Source organism: Microcaecilia unicolor, chromosome 1, assembly GCF_901765095.1.
Source record: "Microcaecilia unicolor chromosome 1, aMicUni1.1, whole genome shotgun sequence".
Lineage (NCBI taxonomy): Eukaryota > Metazoa > Chordata > Amphibia > Gymnophiona > Siphonopidae > Microcaecilia > Microcaecilia unicolor.
Genome location: NC_044031.1, coordinates 466,600,980 through 466,609,129, shown reverse-complemented (window position 1 = coordinate 466,609,129; position 8,150 = coordinate 466,600,980). Strand labels below are relative to the sequence as shown.

Here is an 8,150-nt window from a genome sequence, read left to right as displayed (position 1 = left end):
TCCAAACTGCTCTAATGTCGGCTGTCCGGGAACGGGATCCGCGGGGTGGAGGAGGTCAGTACCCCTGTTTTCCCTTTCCTTTTCCCCATGTTGTTCCTTGGGTTAGGAAATTAGTTCGCTGATAGTTTCGAGTGGAGGTTGGGATCTCACAAACTTACGTCCTCTCTGGACGCCATCTTGTCCCCCTCCTTCTGCTGACCTTTTTTTAAAAAAAAAAATATGGAATGCTTCACGAATTTGCGTGTCATCCTTGCGCAGGGGCCATGCTAATCTTCTCTGTATCATTCCAATTTTAGTATATGTGCTGCCGAAGCCCGGTTGGTGTCCTGGCAAGTGAAGGGGACCAGTGCACTATGAATGTTGGCTCCTCCCATGACCAAAGGGCTTGGATTTGGTCGTTTCTGAGGTGGGCGTCCTCAGATTCCATTATCACTGAAAATCAGAAATGACCAAGCCTAAGGACGACCATCTCTAAGGTTGACCTATATTTCCAGATTTGGGCGTCCCGGCCGTATTAGCGAAACGAAAGACGAAGGTCCATCTTGTTTCGATAATACGGGTTTCCCCACCCCTTCATGGGGTCGTCCTGCGAGGACATCCTCAAAAAAACTTGGGCGTCCCTTTCATACCTTATGATTTCTGAACGATTGTACAGAGCCTAGTAGTGACTAAAATTGGCTACTGTAACTCGCTATTTCTAGGTATACCAGTATCCCGAATGCAAGCTCTACAGACCATCCAAAACGCAGCTGCACAATTGATAACGGGAATACCAAAATCCAAGCACATCATGCCAACACTACAGAAACTGTACTAGCTTCCCATACAGTACAGAGTGCAATTCAAGAGTCTTGTAATGATGCATCAACGCATATCTGGCACAGTCCCAGCCTACTTCCAAAACATTATGCAATCATATAAACCGAAACGAACACTAAGATCCGAGATATTACATCAACTATGTCTACCTTCCGCAAAATCATATAACTACATAGAGACAAAACAATGAGCCTTCTCCATCACTGCTGAGAGCATGTGAAGACACTTAACAATTCAAGCGGTTACTAAAAACACTTCTGTTTTTGAAAGCCTCTCTAACCACATGAGGGCTCATCTAGTTAACTCCATTCTGAGGTCTGTGGTTCTTGTCAACCACACCCGGCACCCATTCTGCTGATCATGTTACCACACCCATTCTACTGATCATGCTCCTTCACCACATAATCATAACTGCAACCCATCGAAGACTATGTGATCACATGTCCATATAAGTGTTGATTATGTAAATGACATGGGCGACTAGGTGTCCTCTCCATATAATTGTAACCACCACCCAGCTAAAACCATGTATGTGACGATCGTCGAAGTCTATGTATGTGACATCTATGTAAAATTATGTATGTGAATATGTTACCCACCTTGGATAAAAGTGGGATATAAATGTATTAAATAAATAAAATAAACATTTATATGTGCAGAAAAACTGACCAGTTGCATTTGAGATCGCTATTTCTGATTAATGTTTCATGTTATAATCATGAACATGTGATCAGTTCGCCCAGAAACAATACAAAGTGAAAGTGCTCTCAGCATCTGTACCTTTCTTGGACTGAGAAGATGGTGCAAGTCTTTTGACTGGAGAATTTAATATGCTGTACGATATCTTGGTGAATTTCTTCAATTGGAGAAGTTCATATGCCATACAATGTCTGTGTTCAAAAAGATGGTAAATATATCCTAACTAGATGTTAAGCCCGTTAAAACGGGCGAGATTTCCAGCTACCCTCCTCACCGCCCACTCCCTCCCCCCTCCGTGCCGGGCCCCCTGCACTGGCCTGACAGCACCTCTCACCTCTGTGTGAAAGCGCTGCAGGCAGCAGCAGATCGCTCTGCTGCTGCCTGCAGCGCTTCAACACGGAGGTGAGAGGCGCTGTCAGGTCAGTGCAGGGGGCCTGATATGGAGGGGGGGGGGGGGGGGCGGGAGCAGCGGCAGGGATGGGGGAGGGTGGAGGTTGGTGCGCGCAATGTTCATTTCCAGGCTCCAGCGGCAGCGTCCGACAGTCCGACTCCATTTCCCTCTCTGTTCCGTCCTCTGACGTCATCACATCTTGACGCGAGGGCATGACAGAGAGGGAAGTCTCTACTGCTCATTTGCAGGTGAGACGGTCACTTGCCATTTATATGTTTGACTAGCCGTTGAGCCCATTAAAATGGGCTAGTATGGGGTTTGGCAAGGCCCCCCTCCCCTCGCCGCTGCCCCCTGCCCCCCGGAGTCGCGCCACCACCCCTGCATCCACCCGGGCCCTCTCTTCGGTATTGAACTTACATCGGTGAAACGCAAGCAGCACGCAGATCAGCTGAGCTCCCATCGGCCTTCCTTCTCTGCCTGTGTTCCCACCCTCGTGTGACGTAACATCAGCGAGGGCGGGACACAGGCAGGGAAGAAAGGTCGACGGGAGGCTCAGCTGTTCTGCATGCTGCATTTCGCCGATGTAAGTTCAATACCGAAGAGAATGCTCGGGCCGGTGGAGGGGGGCGGCGGCGACCTCGGGGGGGGGGGGGGGAGCGGTAGTGATCTCGGCGGCTTCGCACAGTTTCCCTCTCTGTCCCGCCCCCGTCATCACATATTGACGCGGGGGCGGGACAGAGAGGGAAGTCTCTACTGCGCATTTGCGAGTGAGTACGGTCACTCGCCATTTATATGTTTGATAAATAAATGCACAAATATGCATTTTGGAAGAGGAATATTGTTAATTCATATTGCTGCCTGTGCTGGTCCCTCAGGATTCCCTGTCCACATCCCACCCTCACTGATGTAATTTCCTGTTACTCACTAGAGGGATGTGGCAGAGAGAAGCATCTGGGCCCAGTTTAAGCAGCGAAAATTGCTGCTAGCCACCGGCAATGCCTCAGAGGTATACTGGGGAGGGATGGAGGATGGTTCAAAGAGAGAGGGGGAGTTGCCGGTCCACGGTGAAGGGGGGGGGGGTAGAGAGAGATACAGACATGTTGGGACTAGGGGGAAAGGAAGTGGGAGGGAAAAGAGAGGGAGAAATGTTGAAATGTGGTGGTGGAGGGGAAGGTAAAAAAAAACCCTGTACTTCAGATTCAGAGTCATGGGGGGGGGGGGGGGGGTAGGTCAGAAGGGCCCGCCTAAATTAGCAGTTCTAGCTAAAGCAATGGATGTCTATTATATATACATCTAAATGCTGAGTTATGCTTATCTAAAACGTGCATAGCGTTTCTAAAATAAACACCTTTCTGTGTGGCATTGGCCATATTAGGACATATATGATTTTTCAACCCACAAAGAGTCCTCGTGCCTAAAGAAAAAGCTTTATGAACCAGCCAGGTCAAAATCCAAAACATTTGTCACCATCAACATTGATGCTTCAGCTAACTTCTCATTCTAGACCTGTCCCTCTTCCACATAAGGTGAAATACTCTGAATTTATGGAAGATTAAAACAGGCATAAATTATGCCATCAAGCAATATTTTCAAATTATTTCATCTTCCTGTTCCAAAAAAATTGTCTCGCTTTATCCTGTGCTGACTCTCTTCGGTCTTTTCTGCCTTGGTCTTCAGCACTCTTACCTTTTTCTCAATAATATCCAGTTCAGCTTTACAAGCTCTCACTTCTGTATCAAGACCTGAGATCTTATCTTGGATGAGGGCTAAGAACATAAAAATTGTCTCAAGCTTGCCACAACTTTCGATATCTCCTCCATAGAAAAAGTCTTGGGCTTCATCACTTGAAATGTCCAGTTTTGTTCCTGCTCCTTCTTGAAGGTAGGAATTCCACCTATATAGCCTGGAAAGCCTCCATAGACTATCCGGGAGCTACCATAGTCTGTACCAGCTGCCTCCCTACCATCCACACTGGAAAAAATGCTGACTATCTGTTTCGCCACTGAATGCTCCATCGCAGGGCTCCCTGCCACTTCTGCAGTTCCTTCAGCATCATCACCCATCGCCATGACCTCCACCTCAGACTGATGGCATGCAGTGCAGGATCCAATGAGGAAAGGTCCGTGTCTCAGGATGAGCTCCAAGATCTGATCAAAATGGAAGGGCAGAAAACCTGCTCTTCTGCTACCCCCAGCAATCCAGCCCTAGAAATAGTGTTGTGTGTACTACAAAAGACTTAATCTTGCCAGAGATCAGTATATGAGCAAGAGTAGTAGGATATGTCTCAGATTTTTGCCTTCTTTGTACAGCCCTAGACAAAATACCTTCCTATAACTTATGTGTGCTTGTCCGCCTTCCAGAATGCCATCTAGGATCTCACCAGCAATGGGGTTTCTTTCAACTATGATGGAACACTGAACACAGCAATTGTAGCTGTAGTTAAAAGTTTGTTTCAGGTCTAAGGTCTTTTCTTTCAAATGTTTCTATTGTATGCAAATAATTCTAATGGAAATGGACTTGTATTACATAAGATCATAAGAATATCCATACATGGTCAGACCAATGGTCCATCTAGCCCAGTATCCTGTCTCCGGAGTGGCCAAGCCAGGTCACAAGTACCCAAATAGTTGCAACATTCCATGCTATCAATCCCAGGGCAAGCAGTAGCTTCCTCATGTCTGTCTCAATAGCCGACTATGGACTCCAGGAACTTGTCCAAAACCTTTTTTAAACCCAGAATGCTAACTGCCATTTCTACATCCTCTGGCAAAGAGTTCCACAGCTTACTATTGGCCTACCTGAAAAGCTATTCACAGCATTTTCAAACATACTACAGTTACGTGAGTAACATAGTAACAATTGTGATGGATATACAAGTGAAATATAGAAATGAAAGGTAACACCAACATGCAGCCCTGGTGATATCAGTACAATGTAAGAGCAGTGTATGTTGACAAACCAGTGAAACCTAGTGGGTCACTTTTGGCATTATAGTATGATTTTAGGATGAAATAAGGTTCAATTTAATAATATGAGAATATTTGTTATAAGCTGCTCATGCCCTTATGACATCACAAGAGGCTTTGCCAGGATGTTATAAAGGTTATGACTAGCAAGCACAATATTTGTCATATTTTCAGTCAGAACCCTGTCTGATTTATTCACATTCTCTATTTTGAACTCAGCAACTGCCATGTTTATACAAACTCTTCCTAGACATGATTACTCCCAATGTCAAGGTTAAAGTACAACAACATTTCAAGGCTGCACAAAGCAAAAATATGTATTAGAAATCATCAGAACTGTTAAGGAAAAATGCTCGTAGGTGGGGGGAGGGGGGAATTCTAGAATTTGGCACCAAGAAGTAGGTGCCAGAATGGAGCAGGCTTAATGTCAGTTCTATCATGGCACTTAGGTGCTCCTAAGTCATTATAAGAATACTAGTGCAAGCAGCTTGGTATCCCAAAAGTTAGGTGCAATCACTTATGCCAGGTCAAATAGCTGGTGTGAGTGGGTGTGCCTTGAAGCACCAATAAATGCATACAACTGAATGAATGCTATAACTTGTGTGTGTTTTGGAATCTGCCTATGGCCCACCCATCTCTAGCCTGTGTGTACACCCCCATACAGTTATGCTGATACTGAGGCAGCCTGGTTAACTCCCGCGGTCAGTGGCGAACCGGAAATTCAATGCAGGGCCGTATCCAGCAAACGGCATTGAATTTCCAGGGGGGGGGGGGGGGTTGACCACTCTGCACGTAGCTGGTTAAGCCGATATTCATTGGCTGACCTACTAAGTCATGGCGGCCATAGATAGACCTGATATTTATGTGGGTCTATCTGTCCGCTAAACTTAGCCAGACATTCAATGAATACTGGCATTAACCGACTATGTCGTGTGACATAGCCTGTGACTGTGCTAGCCACTAAAGACCAGATTCTATATATTGCACCTAAAAAATTAGCACCAAAATGCCTAGGTGTATTCTATAAAGTATGCCTAAATGTAGACATATTGTATAGAATGAGCCTAAATTTCCACACAGTAATACGCAGAGCTCTCATCCGTGCGACTAAATTAAGTCATGAGCAGTTACCCCTGACCATGCCCCACTTTTTAGTTGGGTGCTAGGGATTTAGGAACATGGGGCTATACAATAGTATGCAGGAAGGTGTGTGCTCAAAATCAAATCTAATTACTGTCAATTAACTGCAATAATTGAAGAATGTGGCCTTGCGGGAACTGTTCTTCAGTGGTTCTGAACGTTTTTGGTGGAAAAACACATTTAATTCCTATTGGGGATAGTTTGTCAGAGGTCAATGTATTAGAAATGGTGTTGGTGTCGTATTGTTCAATTTGTATCTGAGTGCGCTATGCAAGTTGTTGAAGTCATTTGGTGTATCCTATAAGGTATACACGGATGACAACAGTTTTTTGTTCCATTGACGTCTTCAATGACTGTTACTATAGTACAGCTACAGGAAACATTTATGGGGATATTGAAATGGATGGGAAACAACTGTCTACAGTTAAATGTGGGTAAAACTGAGGTGGTGTTTGTCTCCTCTGATATGACCTCAGATTTCCTCCTAACTATTTCATTGGCTGGAACCTCTATTACTGTTTCTGATGAGGTCCAGAATTTGGGAGTCATTTGGACTTGTCTTTATCCTTTAGACTCCAGATTCAGGCCGTGATCAACAAGTCGTACTTTAAGTTGTGTCTATTAAGTAAGCTGAAACCTGTGCTACCAGAGGAAATTGGATAGTCATGGGATAGGAGGTAGTGTTTGATTATGGATTAAATGGATTCAAAGATGGCAATCATCAAAGTGCCAAAAGGTATTGGGGAAAATGGTCTTTATAAAACGCAGCTCTGCTCACCAGTGTCATGCAGCTTTTGCCATTTTTTAATCCATTGGATGTTTTTTCTCCAGATACAGCATCAAGATTCCTGAAGCAGGCATTTGACTGAAACACAGAATTGTGTCGAGTGTTCCATCACCAATAAATGCTCATTTTGAACTTTTGAAGTACTCCTTGTTTATCCTGGGGAAAAGCCTTTGTCCATTTCCCACTGGACTTGATTTCTTGCCCCTCCTGTGGGATTCCTGTGTTCTTATGCTACGGTGGACTGCGTGTTACCCAAATTTGGGCACTATATCTAGAATCCAGGGGTTAGCACGTAATTGTCAAGGGGGGTGTACATGTGGGTGGGCAGAGCATGGATGTGTCACCAAAGTGTGCAACATACGGAATACTGTCAGTTGTGTGCTTTGCATGGTGCACTTAGGTGTGTCCACATACACCAGCAATTGGCGTGTCCTAAGTAGGCACACTTATCTTTTGGCGTGCTAACGTGGCTTTGCACTAGTATTCTGTAATGGCTTAAGTGCACCCATAAACCTTTATAGAATTGACACTAAGGGCACTCCTTTGTGGTACATTGAGGTGCCAGTTTACAGAATTACTCTTAGTTTTTAAGGTTAGACACTTCCTGGCTGACATTCAATGTTATTTAACCAGCCAGGGACAGCTCTTGGCTGTTTAAATAGCACTTAACCGGCTAAGTGTGAGATAGCCAGTTATCTCTGCTGAATATTCACGGTTAGCGCATAGGGCTAGATTCTATATATGGCGCCTAGAAAGTCTGTGCAGAAAACATTTCCACCTAAACTAATCTATAAATGGCATCTATATTTACTACTACCACTACTACAAATCATGTCTATAGCGCTACCAGTCATACGCAGCGCTTCACAATTGAACATGAAGAAAAGATTTAAGTGCGGTAAATAGAATAGGCTTAGTTGATATGCTAGCACCTAAAACTAAGCACCTGTATTTACACCAGCGAAAATGTGGCATAAATCCTGGCAGGTAGATTTAGACGCAGAGGGCTATATTCTATAACATGCATAAATTTGGAATGCCCCTGAAATACCCATTTCCCTGCCCATTTCCCCACCCCCTTTGCTGCACGCATTAAAATTAAGTTGCAGTGCATTACAGAATACGCTTAGACAGTTGTACATGTAAATTCTACTTATCGCCAATTAGTGCTCATTATTGCTTGTTAAGTGCTGTTAATAACGCGGATTGGCTTGTTAAGCCAATTAAGTTACGCAGAATAGGCTTAGATTTCAGCACGGAATGCTAGGCACGCTGTATAGAATCCAAGGGGATAGTGGCTAACTGGCTATATTGTGCAATATAACTTGCTAGCTGCGAATATTCAGTG

General features: G+C 44.5%; 1 non-coding gene across 1 annotated transcript; it reads right to left on the bottom strand.

Annotated features, from left to right (window-relative positions):
* Positions 1 to 213: 213 nt before the first annotated feature.
* Positions 214 to 316, bottom strand: LOC115460838. The gene has a single exon (XR_003940612.1). It is a non-coding gene; the product is annotated as a U6 spliceosomal RNA (small nuclear RNA).
* Between the last annotated feature and the right edge of the window lie 7,834 nt (positions 317 to 8,150).